Source organism: Ambystoma mexicanum, chromosome 3q (assembly GCF_040938575.1).
Source record: "Ambystoma mexicanum isolate Mex_15411 chromosome 3q, UKY_AmexF1_1, whole genome shotgun sequence".
In the NCBI taxonomy this organism is placed as follows: Eukaryota; Metazoa; Chordata; class Amphibia; order Caudata; family Ambystomatidae; genus Ambystoma; species Ambystoma mexicanum.
In genome coordinates this window covers 1,257,282,558-1,257,304,693 of record NC_090926.1, presented here as the reverse complement: position 1 = coordinate 1,257,304,693, position 22,136 = coordinate 1,257,282,558, and the positions used below count along the sequence as shown (strand labels likewise).

Here is a 22,136-nt window from a genome sequence, read left to right as displayed (position 1 = left end):
AGAGCAGGCTTACACTACCCTGGCATGGTGTGTCAGTAGGCTGCAGCAGAACAGGGTTACTGTGCTCTGACAGGTTAATGATGCCCTGGAATGGTGTGTGACTTTGTTTACAGCAGAGCAGGCTTACACTACCCTGGCATGGTGTGTCAGTAGGCTACAGCAGAACAGGGTTACTGTGCTCTGACAGGTTAATGATGCCCTGGAATGGTGTGTGACTTTGTTTACAGCAGAGCAGGCTTACACTACCCTGGCATGGTGTGTCAGTAGGCTACAGCAGAACAGGGTTACTGTGCTCTGACAGGTTAATGATGCCCTGGAATGGTGTGTGACTTTGTTTACAGCAGAGCAGGCTTACACTACCCTGGCATGGTGTGTCAGTAGGCTACAGCAGAACAGGGTTACTGTGCTGTGACAGGTTAATGATGCCCTGGAATGGTGTGTGACTTTTTTTTACAGCAGAGCAGGCTTACACTACCCTGGCATGGTTTGTCAGTAGGCTGCAGCAGAACAGGGTTACTGTGCTCTGACAGGTTTATGATGCCCTGGAATGGTGTGTGACTTTGTTTACAGCAGGGCAGGCTAACACTACCCTAGCATGGTGTGTCAGTAGGCTGCAGCAGAACAGGGTTACTGTGCCCTGACAGGTTAATGATGCCCTGGAATGGTGTGTGACTTTGTTTACAGCAGGGCAGGCTAACACTACCCTGGCATGGTTTGTCAGTAGGCTGCAGCAGAACAGGGTTACTGTGCCCTGACAGGTTAATGATGCCCTGGAATGGTGTGTGACTTTGTTTACAGCAGAGCAGGCTAACACTACCCTGGCATGGTGTGTCAGTAGGCTGCAGCAGAACAGGGTTACTGTGCCCTGACAGGTTAATGATGCCCTGGAATGGTGTGTGACTTTGTTTACAGCAGGGCAGGCTAACACTACCCTGGCATGGTTTGTCAGTAGGCTGCAGCAGAACAGGGTTACTGTGCTCTGACAGGTTAATGATGCCCTGGAATGGTGTGTGACTTTGTTTACAGCAGAGCAGGCTAACACTACCCTGGCATGGTGTGTCAGTAGGCTGCAGCAGAACAGGGTTACTGTGCTCTGACAGGTTAATGATGCCCTGGAATGGTGTGTGACTTTGTTTACAGCAGAGCAGGCTAACACTACCCTGGCATGGTGTGTCAGTAGGCTACTGCAGAACAGGGTTACTGTGCTCTGACAGGTTAATGATGCCCTGGAATGGTGTGTGACTTTGTTTACAGCAGGGCAGGCTAACACTACCCTGGCATGGTTTGTCAGTAGGCTGCAGCAGAACAGGGTTACTGTGCTCTGACAGGTTAATGATGCCCTGGAATGGTGTGTGACTTTGTTTACAGCAGAGCAGGCTTACACTACCCTGGCATGGTGTGTCAGTAGGCTGCAGCAAAACAGGGTTACTGTGCTCTGACAGGTTAATGATGCCCTGGAATGGTGTGTGACTTTGTTTACAGCAGAGCAGGCTTACACTACCCTAGCATGGTGTGTCAGTAGGCTGCAGCAGAACAGGGTTACTGTGCTCTGACAGGTTAATGATGCCCTGGAATGGTGTGTGACTTTGTTTACAGCAGAGCAGGCTTACACTACCCTGGCATGGTGTGTCAGTAGGCTACAGCAGAACAGGGTTACTGTGCTCTGACAGGTTAATGATGCCCTGGAATGGTGTGTGACTTTGTTTACAGCAGAGCAGGCTTACACTACCCTGGCATGGTGTGTCAGTAGGCTACAGCAGAACAGGGTTACTGTGCTCTGACAGGTTAATGATGCCCTGGAATGGTGTGTGACTTTGTTTACAGCAGAGCAGGCTAACACTACCCTGGCATGGTTTGTCAGTAGGCTGCAGCAGAACAGGGTTACTGTGCTCTGACAGGTTTATGATGCCCTGGAATGGTGTGTGACTTTGTTTACAGCAGAGCAGGCTTACACTACCCTGGCATGGTTTGTCAGTAGGCTGCAGCAAAACAGGGTTACTGTGTTCTGACAGGTTAATGATGCCCTGGAATGATGTGTGACTTTTTTTTACAGCAGAGCAGGCTTACACTACCCTGGCATGGTTTGTCAGTAGGCTAAAGCAGAACAGGGTTACTGTGCTCTGACAGGTTTATGATGCCCTGGAATGGTGTGTGACTGTGTTTACAGCAGAGCAGGCTTACACTACCCTGGTATGGTTTGTCAGTAGGCTGCAGCAGAACAGGGTTACTGTGCTCTGACAGGTTTATGATGCCCTGGAATGGTGTGTGACTTTGTTTACAGCAGAGCAGGCTTACACTACCCTGGCATGGTTTGTCAGTAGGCTGCAGCAGAACAGGGTTACTGTGCTCTGACAAGTTAATGATGCCCTGGAATGGTGTGTGACTTTGTTTACAGCAGAGCAGGCTTACACTACCCTAGCATGGTGTGTCAGTAGGCTACAGCAGAACAGGGTTACTGTGCTCTGACAGGTTAATGATGCCCTGGAATGGTGTGTGACTTTGTTTACAGCAGAGCAGGCTAACACTACCCTGGCATGGTGTGTCAGTAGGCTACAGCAGAACAGGGTTACTGTGCCCTGACAGGTTAATGATGCCCTGGAATGGTGTGTGACTTTGTTTACAGCAGGGCAGGCTAACACTACACTGGCATGGTTTGTCAGTAGGCTACAGCAGAACAGGGTTACTGTGCCCTGACAGGTTAATGATGCCCTGGAATGGTGTGTGACTTTGTTTACAGCAGGGCAGGCTAACACTACCCTGGCATGGTTTGTCAGTAGGCTACAGCAGAACAGGGTTACTGTGCTCTGACAGGTTAATGATGCCCTGGAATGGTGGGTGACTTTGTTTACAGCAGAGCAGGCTTACACTACCCTGGCATGGTGTGTCAGTAGGCTACAGCAGAACAGGGTTACTGTGCTCTGACAGGTTAATGATGCCCTGGAATGGTGTGTGACTTTGTTTACAGCAGAGCAGGCTAACACTACCCTGGCATGGTGTGTCAGTAGGCTACAGCAGAACAGGGTTACTGTGCTCTGACAGGTTAATGATGCCCTGGAATGGTGTGTGACTTTGTTTACAGCAGAGCAGGCTAACACTACCCTGGCATGGTGTGTCAGTAGGCTACAGCAGAACAGGGTTACTGTGCTCTGACAGGTTAATGATGCCCTGGAATGGTGTGTGACTTTGTTTACAGCAGAGCAGGCTTACAGTACCCTAGCATGGTGTGTCAGTAGGCTACAGCAGAACAGGGTTACTGTGCCCTGACAGGTTAATGATGCCCTGGAATGGTGTGTGACTTTGTTTACAGCAGGGCAGGCTAACACTACCCTGGCATGGTGTGTCAGTAGGCTACAGCAGAACAGGGTTACTGTGCTCTGACAGGTTAATGATGCCCTGGAATGGTGTGTGACTTTGTTTACAGCAGAGCAGGCTTACACTACCCTGGCATGGTGTGTCAGTAGACTACAGCAGAACAGGGTTACTGTGCTCTGACAGGTTAATGATGCCCTGGAATGGTGTGTGACTTTGTTTACAGCAGAGCAGGCTAACACTACCCTGGCATGGTGTGTCAGTAGGCTACAGCAGAACAGGGTTACTGTGCTCTGACAGGTTAATGATGCCCTGGAAAGGTGTGTGACTTTGTTTACAGCAGAGCAGGCTAACACTACCCTGGCATGGTGTGTCAGTAGGCTACAGCAGAACAGGGTTACTGTGCTCTGACAGGTTAATGATGCCCTGGAATGGTGTGTGACTTTGTTTACAGCAGAGCAGGCTTACACTACCCTAGCATGGTGTGTCAGTAGGCTACAGCAGAACAGGGTTACTGTGCTCTGACAGGTTAATGATGCCCTGGAATGGTGTGTGACTGTGTTTACAGCAGAGCAGGCTTACACTACCGTGGCATGGTTTGTCAGTAGGCTGCAGCAGAACAGGGTTACTGTGCTCTGACAGGTTAATGATGCCCTGGAATGGTGTGTGACTTTGTTTACAGCAGAGCAGGCTTACAGTACCCTAGCATGGTGTGTCAGTAGGCTACAGCAGAACAGGGTTACTGTGCTCTGACAGGTTAATGATGCCCTGGAATGGTGTGTGACTTTGTTTACAGCAGAGCAGGCTTACACTACCCTGGCATGGTGTGTCAGTAGGCTACAGCAGAACAGGGTTACTGTGCTCTGACAGGTTAATGATGCCCTGGAATGGTGTGTGACTTTGTTTACAGCAGAGCAGGCTAACACTACCCTGGCATGGTGTGTCAGTAGGCTACAGCAGAACAGGGTTACTGTGCTCTGACAGGTTAATGATCCCCTGGAATGGTGTGTGACTTTGTTTACAGCAGAGCAGGCTTACACTACCCTAGCATGGTGTGTCAGTAGGCTGCAGCAGAACAGGGTTACTGTGCTCTGACAGGTTAATGATGCCCTGGAATGGTGTGTGACTTTGTTTACAGCAGAGCAGGCTTACACTACCCTGGCATGGTGTGTCAGTAGGCTGCAGCAGAACAGGGTTACTGTGCTCTGACAGGTTAATGATGCCCTGGAATGGTGTGTGACTTTGTTTACAGCAGAGCAGGCTTACACTACCCTGGCATGGTGTGTCAGTAGGCTACAGCAGAACAGGGTTACTGTGCTCTGACAGGTTAATGATGCCCTGGAATGGTGTGTGACTTTGTTTACAGCAGAGCAGGCTTACACTACCCTGGCATGGTGTGTCAGTAGGCTACAGCAGAACAGGGTTACTGTGCTCTGACAGGTTAATGATGCCCTGGAATGGTGTGTGACTTTGTTTACAGCAGAGCAGGCTAACACTACCCTGGCATGGTGTGTCAGTAGGCTACTGCAGAACAGGGTTACTGTGCTCTGACAGGTTAATGATGCCCTGGAATGGTGTGTGACTTTGTTTACAGCAGAGCAGGCTAACACTACCCTGGCATGGTGTGTCAGTAGGCTACTGCAGAACAGGGTTACTGTGCTCTGACAGGTTAATGATGCCCTGGAATGGTGTGTGACTTTGTTTACAGCAGAGCAGGCTTACACTACCCTGGCATGGTGTGTCAGTAGGCTACAGCAAAACAGGGTTACTGTGCTCTGACAGGTTAATGATGCCCTGGAATGGTGTGTGACTTTCTTTACAGCAGAGCAGGCTTACACTACCCTAGCATGGTGTGTCAGTAGGCTACAGCAGAACAGGGTTACTGTGCCCTGACAGGTTAATGATGCCCTGGAATGGTGTGTGACTTTGTTTACAGCAGAGCAGGCTAACACTACCCTGGCATGGTGTGTCAGTAGGCTACAGCAGAACAGGGTTACTGTGCCCTGACAGGTTAATGATGCCCTGGAATGGTGTGTGACTTTGTTTACAGCAGAGCAGGCTTACACTACCCTGGCATGGTGTGTCAGTAGGCTACGGCAGAACAGGGTTACTGTGCTCTGACAGGTTAATGATGCCCTGGAATGGTGTGTGACTTTGTTTACAGCAGAGCAGGCTAACACTACCCTTGCATGGTGTGTCAGTAGGCTACGGCAGAACAGGGTTACTGTGCTCTGACAGGTTAATGATGCCCTGGAATGGTGTGTGACTTTGTTTACAGCAGAGCAGGCTTACATTACCCTGGCATGGTGTGTCAGTAGGCTACGGCAGAACAGGGTTACTGTGCTCTGACAGGTTAATGATGCCCTGGAATGGTGTGTGACTTTGTTTACAGCAGAGCAGGCTTACACTACCCTGGCATGGTGTGTCAGTAGGCTACAGCAAAACAGGGTTACTGTGCTCTGACAGGTTAATGATGCCCTGGAATTGTGTGTGACTTTCTTTACAGCAGAGCAGGCTTACACTACCCTAGCATGGTGTGTCAGTAGGCTACAGCAGAACAGGGTTACTGTGCCCTGACAGGTTAATGATGCCCTGGAATGGTGTGTGACTTTGTTTACAGCAGAGCAGGCTAACACTACCCTGGCATGGTGTGTCAGTAGGCTACAGCAGAACAGGGTTACTGTGCTCTGACAGGTTAATGATGCCCTGGAATGGTGTGTGACTTTGTTTACAGCAGAGCAGGCTTACACTACCCTGGCATGGTGTGTCAGTAGGCTACAGCAGAACAGGGTTACTGTGCTCTGACAGGTTAATGATGCCCTGGAATGGTGTGTGACTTTGTTTACAGCAGAGCAGGCTTACATTGCCCTAGCATGGTGTGTCAGTAGGCTACGGCAGAACAGGGTTACTGTGCTCTGACAGGTTAATGATGCCCTGGAATGGTGTGTGACTTTGTTTACAGCAGAGCAGGCTTACACTACCCTGGCATGGTTTGTCAGTAGGCTGCAGCAGAGCGGGGTCTCTGTGCCCTGGCAGCCTTGCAATCCCATTGGGTATCAGGACAGCTCCAGCACAGCTGGGTTATGATGCTGGCGCCTAGGCATATGATCAGGAACACATGCTAATATACTGCCCATACATCAGCCATATCGATTAGCTTTGGCAATGCTTGATTTCAGTTCACACCCTCTTGCAAAACTACAGTGAAACATGTTGTTATCTTCGGCAGCCATTTCCTTCTCAACACACGTTCCTCACTTTTCGTTCAGTGTGCGAGCAATAAAAGAATATTTAATTTGTTAAAGCGTTTGAAAATATGTGTGTGCAGGTGTGCAGTGTCTCTGTAAGTGTTCCTCATCACCTGTGGCAGCCTAACCATGCACATGAACGTTGTAACCATTGACATCTGTAATTTGCAGGATAGACTCCAGACGTTTCTGCTGCCTTTGAAGAAAAAGAAGAAGGGGCTATTGGCATCAAAACGGAAAATAGGAGAGGACTCCCAAACAATGACGGTGAGTGAGGTAAGGTGTGTGTGTTTCGGTGGTGCTGGGTGGGGGGTTCTGTATGTCTATTTTTATTGTATTCATGTGTTTAGTTAATTATAAACTTTTCACATATGTCTGTATATGTCACAGATGGCCTTAAGAATATCCAGACTCCAGAGGATGGTTGAAGGATTTCTATTTGGAAACACTCAAATGATGTGAAAGCTTGATGATATGGAATGGCCGCCCCTCCCTCATGCCCAGTGGGCTTCACACCACGCTAGACCCAGCTTCTCTGTTCCCCTAGTTGCCAACTAGAGATGATTAACACCTACTATCAATAATTCTGTTCCAGTGGTGCCATGAGGGCCTCAGTTCAGTAGCATCAACATTACATCTTCGGTATGAATTATGTGCAATAGGCCTACTAATCAAAAAGATTGTGCTATGTAAAAGCTGGAAACATAAATCAGTGTCATATTCATACATGCATCGAATATAATCACAATATATACAATCTGAACCAATACAATGCATTCAAAATCAGAATACCCTATGAAGTTAACATGAAGTACAATTTAAAATGCAATTGTGCTCATTCTAAAATCATAAGACCTCTCAAGAACATGTACAATAGTTGCTGTTTTAAGACTATTTTCACTCAGCGAGCATAATTCCTTGTCGTGGAACAAGCTTCATGCCATAACCCATTTGCGCTGCCTCCTGTGCCGCCCATGTCAGATACTTGATGGTACAATAAACACGTCTAAAGGGACGGAGGAGCACGCCAACATTGCTTCCGTGGTTGTTTTACTGCATTTTCTCCAAGAAAGGCCTTAATAGCCTTTATCTGATAACCAGATACACATGACAAATTAAAAGAAAATGGACAGCAGATTCAGGGGAGTGTCCTGGTGCCAGACATATGGCCGAGATACTCAGATTACACTTGTTGCAGAGACCAGCAAGCGGCAGGATGCCAGTTCTTAAATTAAAATATCAGGCCCTTGCAAATTTTGGCTTTAAATAATCCAGATCCGGTTCATTCGAGAGAAGACCTAGGCCCCAGTAACCTAGGTGACAGATTGGCTAATCGTGGCTAGTGGATCTCTCTCATGCTTGGCTTTAAGCACTTCCTTGATGGTGGCCTTACCGTTGCTCATAATACGTTCAGGACTGTTCCAAAACTCGCTCAGCCCGAGCTCAAATAACCCCTGCTTGGTGTGGATGAGCTAAAGTGTTTTCCCCCCAATCCTCCCCTTCCTGGGACATTAGATCTCTTAAAGCTTCTTTTTAATGAGACTGGTGCGGTGATGGCCATGTCCTATCCCAATAAGAGTGCCCTGTCCTTGCAATAGGACTCTTCCTGCGTTATGACGGTCATCATGAACACTGGGACATTTGGATTACAGGGGGGGGGGGGAGTAGGCCCAATATGTTTGTATATATTTGTTCTCAATAACCGACAGGTTCGGACACTTCTTGTGCCCCCACAACTCAGCACCAAATCTCGTGGCCTGTCTACCTGTGCCCTATAGGACTCAAGCGATACCCTAACCGTTCCATTATCGTGTTCACTGGCAAGCTGTATTAGGGCCTGGCTATACCTGCCTAGGGTAGCACCAGCCTTGGCCATTTGTCTTTCCCGTTTGCAGTCCGCCGTGACCCTTATGCCTAAGAACAAGAGTGCAATTACTATCGGCCTACTCTTCAGCTCTCAATGTCCTTGCCTTCTGTCTGTTCCACCGGAAGACAAGGGCTTTAGTTTTTGAGATGTCCATTCTTCTTGCAGAAGTCAGAAAAGACTTTGCGCTGTTTCTTGAGGCCCACTGGTGTTCATGAGAGGAGAACGGCGTCATCATCAAACATCAGAGCTGGTATTTTCCTGTTGGCCAGCACGGTAACATCCTTCAGGTGAATTGAGAGTTTCTCTATGGCCCCGTTGATGAAAACAGAACAATTTGGGTGCCAAGGCAACACTGCTGCCGGACGCCCATTTCATTCCAGTGACCAGCCTTAAAATGTAACTAAAATGTATGCTATTTCGGAAATGCATGCATGAAATATGTGGCCGTAGTGGGCGGCGTCAAGAGCTCATTTAATTCAGTTCCACTGGGCTGTCTGAACCGCATCTCCCAGCTGTTTGGGACCAATATATCTGTATTACTTCCTGTCTGGTGTACACTCCTTTTGGGTCACGTCTTCTTTCCTGGCACTACTGTTGACGGATGTCCCCCTGGTACAAGGCTATCCCTGGTTTCATGTGTTAGCTGTACGGTTTTTGGGGAATCATCCAAAATGACTGATTTTATTAGACCGAATGGGTGATTTGAGCGAATTTCGGCTGTTGGAAAATTCGGAATGGCCGAAAAGTTTGGCCAAATCACCCATGGGCTGCGGGGTGTCCCCCCGCACTCTTGCTCTCTATATTGTGAGCGGGGGTTGCAAAGGTGACCCCTGCAGCCATCCCAAAAATACTCAAAAAAAAGGAAGACACTGCAGCGCCGGTTCCCGATCACGGAACAGGCGTAGAAAGGACACTGCAGCCGCAAGGTAAGTAGGAGTTTGGGGGTATGTGTGGGGGGAGGGGAGGCAACGTTGGAAATGTTCAGGGGAGAAAAGACCGAAGGTTATTTCGGAAAAATAATCTTCGGTCTTTTCTCCCTCGAATATTTGGATCTGGGGGGGGGGGGTTCAACCCGATCCAGTTTTGGTACATTTGCCCAATAAAAACTATTCTCATTCAAGTTAAAGGAGATTTCGCCCCCCCCCTAGATTGCCCTTTTATATAATGTAGAGCCTCCTGAGTTAATCATAGGCACAAAAGATCTAATGATTTCTGCCACATTACCTATACCACCGTTCACATCAGCATTACCTGACTTTTCAGTTTCCTCAAAGATGTCACTCCCCCCACCCTCTTCATGTAATTAAACACAGTCGCTGATTCCTTGAATTCGTGGCTTGAATGTAGCAATCGCCACCGCATCTCTTAAATGAATGGCCTCCACATCCCACCTTAAGAGCTCAATATTGCCCTTCAATGACTTAATGACTTGAGTATGCCAGACTCTGCAGGAGACTCCCTCCCCTAGATTTAGATGGTTTTCCTCACTACAGGGGATTTGGGGGCGGGGGGGGGGGGTCTTGCAGCTTGCTTACTACCCTTTTCCCAGGGCATATGGCACACCCTCTTGGCATACCACTTATATAATTGGGGCAGATCCTGTTCCCTCTGATTCACCCACCCCATTCATTAGCCCCCCCGTCCCCAAGGATAGCCAAATTGGGGGCATTTAATCCCACTGGCAGTTTATAGGATTTGCCCCCTTGTTGCGCAGAAGAATTGGGTACTTCATACCCTGGGAGTATTTCCCCACCTTCCGCTAAGGCGGGGGGGGCGGTACTTTGAACCTATTCAGATCTGCCAATGCCGTTTTCCGTATATATTCAGTATAGGCCTCGTCGTGAACTATTCTCTTACTAGGTTTATTGGGGTCTGTGATGCTGGGACTCCTAATGCAGGGACCTTTACACAATTAGAAAATATAAGAACTCCACCCCCTAACCCCTCCAGTTTTCCTTTTAAGTACATCGGGTACTTGGGCCTTAGGGTTGAATTTTCACTTAACATTACGTTCAACTCATCAATGCGTTTGGTGAAAGTGGGTGTCTTCCCCCCCCCCCCCCCGATTTGTCATTAGGAAAAGGCAGGCATGCGATGCAGACACAGAGGGTTCATGGTTTTGATCATATGCTTTTATTCAAAATAATAAGGGGTTGGGCCTCACTATCCATAATCTTGGAGGTATTTCCCTCCCCCGACCAAAAACGAAGGGGTCTGTTCTTTGTCAAGATGTCGGAAGTAGAAATAATACTTCCTGTGTCTGAAATCCTATTCTGGCCCTTGAACTCTAAAAACGAACTCTGAAGTGCAAAGGATAACGGGCCTCATCACGAGTTGGGCGGTAGCCCTTAAATGCAGCAGTAACGCTATTACCACCGCATTTAAGGACTGGCCCAATCATGAGTTGGGAGGAAAGTGGGACTTTCACCTCCAGCTGTTTGCTGGAGGTAACAATGTCCCCTTTCTGCCTGTTTTCGGCACTTTTAGAACCAGCACCAATAGCACCACTCCATACCCATTGGATCCAATGGGGATTTATCGCCTTACCGATACCAGTGATCCAGCGCTGGACAGAGTAGCGGTAATGTGGCATCCCGGCACAATTACCGCCGGCATACCACCAACCTCGTGATAGAGCCCACTGTCTCTGGATCTCAAGGTGCACACATGTCTAGTTCAACGAAAAGATGTAAGTCCAATCAAAAGCCTACAAGTGGATAATGTTCACAGTTCCCAGCAATGGTTCCCTTTTCAAGATGAAAAGTTCAACCAGAGAATAACCACGTTCTGTCGAACCCCAAGTGGATAGCGCCCTCCTCTTGGCGCATTCACAGTTCTCGGTGTAATAGCTCCCTTCCCCAGGTTTCTTATCACGTTTCAAATCTGTCTTCTATTTAAAAAACGCTATGTTTCCATACTCGGCTGATGCAATTTCTCAGTGTAAGGTTGCCCTCTTCTGTCCAAATGGCAAAGTGCACCCACTTCAGCACCAACTACCGTTTTAGCAAACAGAATGAGCACAGTTCTATGCGGTCACCTTCACTGTCACCTTCAACTATCGCAAGCATTTGGAAGTTACTTCTTTCCACCCCCACTTCTCTTCACACAGGGCACAGTGGTTCCAGTGTCAATGAACAGTTAATCGCTGGCTCAACGTTTCAGTCTCTAAACAGCGAAATACTGTAGGACGAATGCCTCCTCACAAGCAAAACTGAAGGTAGGTACTGTAATTATGCTACTACCAGTGGTCGAAGTGAGCGGGAGCGGTGCTCCTCTACAAGTTTTACTGTTCCTATATTATTATTTTAAAAAGAAACCGTTCTGAAAGGGTCTCGTTTTAAAATAAAACTATAGGAAGAAGTTGAAACTTGCACTTTCAGTATTGTGTGTGGGAAGGGGCATGACGATGGGGTTTGTGGGAAGTGGGTGCAGGCCAGCAGGGAACATGGCTCCACTACTTCATTTCATACACTTCGACCACTGCCTCTTATGCAATCTTATGCTATCATGGGGACCTTGCAATGGAGCAAGGTTGACAATTACGCATCTACAAAGACACATCTGATAGGTTTAGCCTTTTCAGTTGCCATTAATAAGTCACAGGGACCTATGCCCCCTTCCTGGAGGCAATCCGTGGTAATTCCGATATTTAGGAGGGGGGGACAGAAGTGACCCTATGAATTACCGACCGATATTGGCCTTTAAGATATGCTAGAACAGCGTATGTTATGCCAGGAACAGCTCGCAGTTTAGAATCCTAAGTGCATGTGACTTCTTAGAGATTCTCTTTTTGCTGTATCACTTCGCAGTTTCAGGGACATGGATCCTCCTTGGTATACCTTTCCTTCTGAAATGTATTACACACACTTGACTTTGCCTGGTATAATCTCATGCCAGGACTTCTGTCTTTCAAACTCTTATCTTCACTGGGTATATTCACCTGCCAGGACTTTTTATACAGTGAGTTTTGCATTTGCTCATTGTTGGCGTATTGTTCCTTGTTCAACAGTGTGCTTTCAATAATATCTCTCTTTCATTCAATGGGCCGTGTTCCCCTTTTTTCAGTGCATTCACTTTTACTTGGCTTTCTTTCACAGTTACTTTGCTTTCTCTTTTAAGGTGCGGGTTCAACACCCCCTTTGTGGCATATCATACAGTTATGTTCACCTCTTCACAGATTTCACTTTGCTTGTGTGTTAATTCTATGAAATGGTGTACACTTTCAGGCAGCCCGGTATCCCTTCCATCTTCCCTGGGCTTACTGGGTCCTTTTATAGTGTCCCTCGCGCTTCTCTGCTTCAGTTCCCTTCGGGTTGCTGGCTCAGTGTGCGTCCTGTTAGCTGCTGCACCTTCGCTGTGTCTGTATACGATTCCTGCAGCATAGCGCTGTTGGGTGGCGGTAAGCCGTCTGCACACTGGCTTTCATTTCTGCCATCTGGATTATCCTTGACACCGTTTCATGTGGTGTCCTCTCCCTCAGCGTACTGGTCGGTGTCTGTGCAGGTCGCCATGCATGCAAGTGTCTGCAGCTCTCTCCTCTTGCCGTCGGCTTTGCTGGTTTTTAATTCTCCCGCCATGATTGAATAGTCTCCACAGACGAGACTGCTGTGTTCTATCCCTCTTTCTCGTGTCAGTTGTTATCTCATCTTTCCTTATGTGATCTTGAGGAAGTTGGCATAGGATCCTTTTGGGAGTGATCATTGCTGCTCCCTGCCTCTTCCTCCTCTGAGTGATTGATCCTGAGCAAGAAAATGAACCCCCAATGCCCTGTAGTCAATACGCTGCAGTCAATACATTGGATAAAGTCAATAGCAATTAGTCGGGCAACTCCGGGACTGGATTGGGCTGAATTAGGCTGGGTAAGGTAAGTGAACGAACCAAAAACACAGAAACCAGCATGGAATGTTAGTCAACAGAGCAGTGCAATAGGCTGCACGCGAACTCATACACAAGCACTTAGTTCTTCACACCCGCGTGGTCCAAGCACGGTCGGGCAGAGCAGCATGCACACAGCCCCCGACTCACCCGCTGGGAGTTGATGAACTTGGTAAGCTTCCAAGCTAAGCCGATGAGGCTGCTGCCAAAGTTGCCACAGTGCCAAAGGACAGCTAGTGTTGGATGTTGGCAGGGAGAGTCACTTGGATTTCTTGGATTAATCGCGTTGAGGCACCCTGTTGTCGCTAACACCTGCAATGCCACCACCGGACACTTCTGGGCTCACAGGCTCTTATCTTACTCCCTCGTGGATTCTCTAGGGGAAATCTTACCAGTTGCCCTGGATGTAGGGCGCTCGATGATGCCTTTTCAAATGGCCTCTTCCTCACACTCTGCATGTTCACGCCCTTGCGTTCCTGTCCCTGATGCTCCGTTCCTCAATTCCCCCGCCCCCCCCCCCCCCCCCCCCGCTCAGCTATTCCACTCTTTCTTCATCACTCTCCTTTGTTGTGAGAACACACACATCAGGGAATGGAAAGGCATAATGGAACAATGTTTATTGAGAAGAGGTGTTAGATATCGCAACGAAACTGAGAGCGAACGTAATTGGAGAGACAGTGTAAAAAGACACTGACATGAAGGAAATTCAACATAACTCACACAGCCTCCACGCCTTCATACAGCAGCAAGGGTGTCGGGTTTATCATGTCGCAATAACCCGACACAGCCACCACGCCTTCAGCCAGCATCGGCAGCATAGATGTCACGTTCATCGTGCCTCAGCCCACACAGCTCCATGCCCACATAACAAAAGGACTTCAACAACAGCAAGAATCTAGGAATGCAGATCTGTGCAGTGTATAATATGTATATACTATGTTCAGTGAAAAAATGTTGTTAAGGGGACTGTGTGGTTTAATTGCACTAATAATAAGCTATCAAATTCAGAGAAAAACCTTCGTTAAAGGGACTTTATGGGGACAAGAAAAAAGAGAGAAAAAAGAATCACTGAACGTTGCCAAAGTTATATACCACCCAAAATTTGTTCTTCCTGTGGGTTGGGCAACTTAACCATAGTTAATGGCTTCTGCCGCAGGCCCTGTAATATATTTGTGTATAAAATAGGGGTACAGAGAGTTGATGGCCCCATTTGGGCCTTTTTATACCTGGGGCAGACACCTTGGGGAATGCTGGTGTGGTGCCGGGAGGAAATTGCAAAGAATCTGACCCATCAAAATAGGGGCACCACAGACATTTGCGTAAACATATCTAAATAATGATTGAAAATGCAATCGGGTGGTTACCCCTGTGCAGTTCACATGCTGCCTGTTTACCCTTTGACTCAGATTGTATTAATTGGATCAAATGTTTCAAAGACAGGAGAAAGTCATCTGTTCCAGGGTTATGAACACGCATACAAGCTCAGACCTGGGCTTTATATTAAATCAAATCAAGGGGACAAACCCATATTTTCAGGGCATACACCCTACAAGGATAACCCAGTAACAGGAAGGAAAAAGCGGCAAATCTGATCGAAAGAAGTTATGTTATGTTTATTATTTATAATGCGCGAGCGCACCCAAAGTTATCAGGGCGCAGCATTTACAAGAAATTTCGAAGCTTAGTTGCAATCATCATATAAAATACATAAGGTAAAGGAATGTTATGTACAAAGCAGCATTGGGCAGATATGCATTATATACATGTAAACAGGTAAGCACACGAGGTTACAGTGTGTGCGGGTAGCGCAGCATTTAGTTGTCCTAGTGGGTCTCCGTTTGCAGCCATGAAACTACCTTGGAGCGGAAGTTCTGGTAGGGTAGGTCCATTCTGAGGTTAGGGGGCAGGGAGTTCCACAGTTTGGCTGCTTTCACCGGGAAACTGTTTCCCCCTATGGTAGCTCGTTTGTAGTCGGGAACTGATAGGCAATCTTTATATGCAATTCTGATGGGTCTTAAGGAGGACTGTCTGTGAAATCTGTTGATCAGGTATGTTGGGGCAGCGTTGTTAAGAGATTTGTGGGTGAGTGATGCCGTTTTCAAAATAATTTTATCTTTAGTCGGAAGCCAGTTGTTCTGTTGGCTGATTCCTGTAATATGTTCTCTTCCGGAGATGCCCAGAGCTCCTCTGAGATTGTTCTGGAGAGTTTGTATCTTGCTCGTGGTGGCCTTGGACGATCTCAGGTAGAGGGCGTTACAGTAATCGAGGCGGGACAGTATGAGGGCTCTAGCGAGTGTGAGGCAGCTAGTGTCCGACAGAAATGGTTTGGCTGTGCGGATTAATTTGCATTTGTATGCCGTGGAGGATGCAAGGGAGCTCACTTGCCTTTTGAAGGAGAAATTGGAATACAGGTAGAATCCCAATGTTTTGACATCCTGACTGACTGTGATGTTGTTCCCGTCAATCATAAAGGAATTGTAGGCCGGGCCCAGTTCCCTTAGGCTGGATGTGGTGCCTAAGATGATAAGCTCTGTTTTATCATCATTCAGGCATAGACCATGAGTGGCCATCCATGCCTGGATGATGATGTACACTCTGTTCACCAAGGCCAAATCCTTTTCATAATCTCCAGACAGCGGAAGGAGGATCTGGGTATTATCTGCATAGTTAGTGTAGGTGATACCGAGATGATCCAAATCATCGAAAAGGGGCTTGGTAAATATGTTATATAATGTGGAGGAGAAACAGGAGCCCTGTGGTACACCACATGTGATTGGCACGGGGTCTGCTGTAGCAGTAGGAGTAGGAGAGAAGACCCTCATGGTTCTGCCATTAAGGAATGATGTGATCCAGGTGATGGCCTCAGTAGAGAAGTGCGCTGAGGAGTGGAGGTGTGAACATAGGACAGAATGGTCGACCAAATCGAAAGCTGTGGATAGGTCGAGGAGGAGTATGGCAGCTTGTCCATTGTCTCTGAGCGTGTCAATCTGAGCTTTCAAGTCAATGGGTGCGGTTTCAGTCCCGTGTTGAGGACGGAACCCTGATTGTCTGGATCCTAGGAGGTGGTGATCTTCCAGGTGCTTCTATATTTGTAGATTTTTAGTAGGAAGGGGACAGTTGTTATGGGCCAATAATTTGTGGGTGTGGCTGGGTCAAGTGGTAGGTCAAGTAGGTTTTTTCAGTAGCGGACGTACCCAAGATTGTTTTAAGTTGGTGGGGATGGATCCAGTAGCGAAGGAGGCATTGATCAGTTTCGTAATGAAAGGGGAGAGGTCACATGCAGCGTCTTTGATAAGCTGTGCTGGGCACAGATCTACCTGGCAATTGGATGGTTTCAATGACAGGATGATTTTTTCAACTTCAAGTGTATTGACTTTGGAGAACTTGAAGCGGTTGGTATCTGTGGGCGTAAGCCTGTCCGGGATATTTGGAGGGAGAGTGACATCGAGGGAGGCTTTTTTGCTGGAGATTTTACTTTGGAGGGTCGCTATCTTATTTGCTAGGGCACTTTGAATTTCTGAGCACCAATTTTTATCTTTGGTACAGGTGTCCTGGGGTACTATGGGGGTTTCTACTTCTTTAAGGATAGAGCAGTGTTCTTTCATGGTGGATTTTGCTTGAGATGTGCGAGAGTCAAAGGAGGTTCGTTTAGCCATGTAAATTTCTTTTTTGTAGAGTGCGGCTAGTTTGGAAAGTTAGTTTGTTCGCGACTGAGGGGGATTTTTTCCAAGTGGCCTCGCAGTTTCTTTTCTGCTGCCTGAGGTTTTTGAGGAATGGTGTGTACTATTTGTTGAGGTGTGTTTTTGGTTTGCTTGGTCAGGAGTTTGAGGATGGCGATGAGGTCCAGCGAAGTGGCCATAATCTTGTTGTATTCTTCGACTAAAGTGTCGGGGTCGAGGTTGTTGGAGAGTGTGTTGAGTGTAGGGAGTAGGTTCGGGATGAGTCTTTCTACTGTCATATTCTTCTTATTTCTAGTGAGAGTAGGTGGGGCCTTAATGGTAGGCGGAGGTGGAGGTCTATCGGTAGAGAGCATGAATGATACCAGATGGTGGTCAGTCCAGGCTAGGGATGAGATATTTCTAATATTTGCTTGGCAGTTGTAATCGGCTACCCAATCAAGTATTCTACCTTTTGAGTGAGTGGGTGCTGTGCATTTTTTTGTGAAGCCTAGTTCAGTGAGGGTGTTGACTATAGTGTGGGCAATATGGTCTTCTGGGTCATTATAGCCCAAGTTGAAGTCTCCCAGTGCGAGAACTTGCGTAGCACTTTTAAGATTGCTGGATAGAATGGAGTTGAGGTCTTCATCAAAGGTGCCAATGGGGCCTGGCGGGCGGTAGATTAAATATTGAGTTTGGGTATCGGTAAGTGGGACTTTGACTGATAGTGTTTCGCATGAGGGGGCATTGGAGGAAGTTGCTAGTCTCATGGTAAGGCTGCACTTATGGATAATGGCGACACCCCCTCCTCTGGAGTTGGGGCGATCTTGTCTAAGGATAGAGTAGTTGTCTGAGACTGCCAACATGAGCATGGGGCCTGCTGCTGGGTGCAGCCAGGTCTCAGTAATAGCAAGGAAGTCGAGGTCTTCTTTAAGGATTCAGTCTGCTATTTCTATAGCATGAGCTACTAGCGATCTGGCATTGATCAAGGCTCCCTTAATTTTGGGGCTATCTGTGATTTTAGAGGTGGTGGTATGACGCTTGTCCTGTTCTGAATCAGGAGTGCCGTGAGTGATGGAGTGGTGAATTGGGCTAGAGTTGAGGTTTTGGGGTGAATTGGTGGTTATTGTGAAGGGATTGGGTTTGGGTGGAGGCACTCTGGAGTTCTGTATGGTGGGCAGTGAGCATGCAAGAGGCTCATAGATTTTGGCTAGTCTAGCTCTGAGTCCTAGGTTCCTGTCTCTGGTGGACCGAGGGAGACTAGTGAATGGCAGTGGCTGAAGGATGTTTATGTCTAAGAGTGGTGTCTGGTTGTTGGGTCTAGCTAGGCGTGGTGTGTTGGTTGAGTGTGGTGCCATCTTGAGCTGTGGAGCAGTGTTTAAGAGGATCATGAGGCATACAAGCAGGTTAGTGGTGAGTGGACGCATACTAGTAGTGATGTCATGAGTGTTGTGGTTTGGCTGATATACATTGAGTAGCAACTGAGTTACACCTATACATCTAAATTCGAAGTATGCAGAAAGGCAAAGTGAGTATGGCGGCAGCTAGGTTCAGGTAGGCAGGAAATGAGTCAGGGCTGGTGTATGTGTAAGATATTAGTGGCAATAATAGGCTAGGTGCCAGGTCTAATACTGGCTGGGCTGGTATAGGTAGGAGTATACAGTAGCAGGCTGAATATTAATGCTAATAATAATACTAGTATCAAGGCAGTCTAAATACGGAGTCTAACACTGGCAACTGCAAGCAGGAGAATACAGTAACAGGCTGAATGTAAACAATATTACAGGCGTTAGGATGCAATCATTACCATCATTGAAATGCAGTCATTGATACAGGCGCCTAGACAGTTTAAATGCAGGATCTAACATTGACAATAGTAAGGTATGGCATGTACCCCAGCTGGTTATGTTATTAAACGTATGCGTACGCAAGAGCATGTCTTCAAATCCTGATTGGGGGGACCAAAGGTGATCCAGTCAGACAATCTTCATTCATTCTAGCTCATGCAGCAGCATAATCTGTTCAGCTATCAATAATTTAGCATCCTCAAACTCAATAGCTTGTCAAGGATCAGTCTGGGGTCTCAGACCACTATTAGCTATTACTGTTAGTATGCATTAAAACAAGTTTGAACAATGAAATAACACATCCCCCTCCAAAGAAACTTTCCAGCCTCCACCCCACGTTTCATTGGAAAGAGCAATTCATCTCTGCTTCTGAAAGGACGTAACTCAAGCATTCCAATGCGAAAGAACAGCTTCTGCGAAGAAACAAGTGAATTTAGTTAGCATGCAATAAACTCTAATGACCGGGAGGGGCTAGTCAGTTCCTTGGAGCGGAACACTAACCTGATACTCTATGAATGACAAGGCTACAGTTTATAACCTAGTTAGACAATTTACATAATCATCAATATTTTGTTACAATGTCATCCCCCAGCCCTCCTAATACAAAGGGCCTCATTACGGCCCAGGCGGAAAACCATTGTGCTAATAGCACCATGGTCCATGCCGGTAACTTACCGACTCCGCCATGGAGAAAGGGGGAATTACCACCCCATTACAAGGTTGGTGGGGCGGTAATTCCCCCTTCCTCCATAGCCCTTCCCCATTCCCATTTCTGCCCCATAGGGCTCAATGGGAATGGGGAAGGTGCTAAGTACGGTACCGCAAATTGCGTTACCGTACTTAGCACCAAGATCCCTTTGCGGGTCCCTACTTTAACGGCTGGTGTAGACCAGTCGTTAAGGTCGGGTACCGCAAAGGGACCTCGTAATCAGGCACTAATGGGTTAACGGCGCCGCAGCCTTTTACGGCGCTGTTAACCCATTAGCGGCAGGAACGTAATGAGGCCCAAAGTCATTTAATCCCATTGGATACTGTGAGACACCCGAGAGTATTCCCATTCCTACTCCCCTTGAATCCTCTATGCAGGTAGCCAGGGAATGTCTTTTGGATCCTGACTCTGGGGTTGGACAAGCGAGGGAGGGCCACCTGGGTGGAGGGTCCTTCGGGATTGAGAGTGGGGTGTCTTTATGTGAGACTTGGTATCCCCCTTATCCTAATGACAACCCTCCTCCGACCTTTATGGGTTATTGTAGACCATACTTTCCCCTCTTGGGACACCTGCTGGGACGAGGAAGAGACCGCTGAGAGTAATGAACACCACTCACTCGCACCACAAAGAAGATGTCTGCAAGGTATGAAGGTCAGGTATTTCTTCTTCATTCGAGTCAGGCAGAATTGAATAATGGAATACACCTGCAGCCTATTGAAGGACCACAGGTGTACAAAAGGCGAAGCTGTGAAGTGGGGAGAGAGAGACAGACCTGGCGAACTTGAACAGTGATCAGCAGGAATCCTCAGGAGTCTGGAGGCAACTGTGGTGGGACCCGAGGTGGAGACAAGACGCCGGCTGACATCCCCAAGAGAGGAATCTCCTATATGAAGTGGGCGCAATCGGATCTGCAGCGAGGCCAGAGCAAAGAGGACGCTGTGTCCAGCCTCACAAAGGTATTGAAGCTTCTTGTGCCAGCTCAGCGCCAGTCCACACACGAGCGGGGCTTGCTGAATCCCTGAAGCAGCATCCAGAACGAAGGAGGAAAGCAGCGAGAGCCGCCGGAGGAAGACGCCTATGAGTGGTGAGTGCTGGGGAAGTTACCCAGAGACCGGGGTGCTCGGTGTAAAACTGGAGGGGAGGTCTGTACTTCTGCTCTCTACATGGTAGAGGAGAGCCACAGAGGACCCCAGCCAAGATTCTCTATTATTGGTACGTGGTCGAGCAATCAAGGCCTAGCTTCTCAGGAGGTGATGCAGACTGGTTCTTAAGTACAGTGTAGACCCCGAGCCCCCACAAAGGAATGTCCACACACTGTATTAGTTAAACAGTCTTTATATAATTAATATTCAAGGTTATGTACACTATTGCAATAACTCACTTTGTGCACAAAAAATCTACAATGGCAAATATATACAGTTCTAAAGTGGTACCACAATTATTATCAGATCTCATTAAAGTGCATCAACTGGTTAAATTTAAATGTCACACATATCACTTAATAAAGGCAGGCAACAATAGACATAGGAGGAAAGCAGTTGGTTAGAACAATTGGCAGAATACTGGCCCCTACCAACTAGACACAGTTCTGTATGAGATCCTCCCCCCACCCATCTGGGCAACCTGTAAAGCAAAGATATATTACAAGCCCAGTCCATATATTGTTCTATAAGTCTTATTTCCTTCTATAATGTTTCTACCCCCCCAAATTACCTGGTAGAGCAGAGTTCTTCGAAGAGGCGGCGATGGATCCTTCTTGAGTGGGTTCCTTTAAAGCAGGAGCCACAGATCGTCGAGAGGCGACAAAGGTGAACTTGGCATTGATGAAAGGTTCGGGGGTGCCGAGACCACGGCGTCGATCCTGGCTGTGCTCTTCGGTGACGTCCTGCGAGGATGAGGTGTGTAGGGCACCTCAGCGTTTGATAGTTCAGGACCGCAAAGAGTTTCGGAAGAACTGTGGCCCGTCAAGGGCGTTGAGTCGTCGAAGTCTTTGGGTGGCAGATTCTCGTCGGCTTCCTCGACTTTCTCCGGCGGGATAAAGCGGTCGTTGGGGCGGACAAGTGAGTCCTTCAATTCAACAGTCTTAGGAGCGGACGGCTCCGGTCGGCGGCGGCATGGTGTCAAGCGGCCCTCTTCTGGGCAACACGGCTTCGACGGGCCTCCAGTGGTTACAGCGATACTCCAAACCCTGGTCGACTGCAATGGACTTCGACGGCGTCGATGTCCAGGTGCTTCACTTCAGTCTTCTCGGTGGTCCCCGTCTTCGGTCAACAGCCTTTTGAGGGTCTGACTTCCAGGGAGCTTCGGCGAAGGTTAGCGGTGCTCGATGGTCCCTCGGAGCACGGGAAGAGGGCGCCTAACCATGTCCTCTCTCTGATCAGTCCTCGATGAACTCGACAGCTTTCGGATCGGGTCGAAGAAAATGCAGCAGTAGTTCTTCTTCTTCCAGCTGTGCGTCGCGGATAAGCAGTTCCAGTTACTCTTCAAGTGTCAACTCAGCTTCTGAACAATTTCCAGTGGTGAGAGGTCCCCAGATATACTATTCTGCCTCTCATCCACACTGCTGGGTCACACTCAGCAGCCAATCATACAGAAGGGCATTCATGCAGTCAGTCCTCCAATCAG

The 22,136-nt window shown here is 47.8% G+C and overlaps 1 pseudogene; it reads left to right on the top strand.

The window, feature by feature from the left end:
• The window catches only part of LOC138448101 (E3 ubiquitin-protein ligase TRIM39-like), a 153,263-nt pseudogene that overhangs the window by 1,056 nt on the left and 130,071 nt on the right, over positions 1-22,136 (top strand).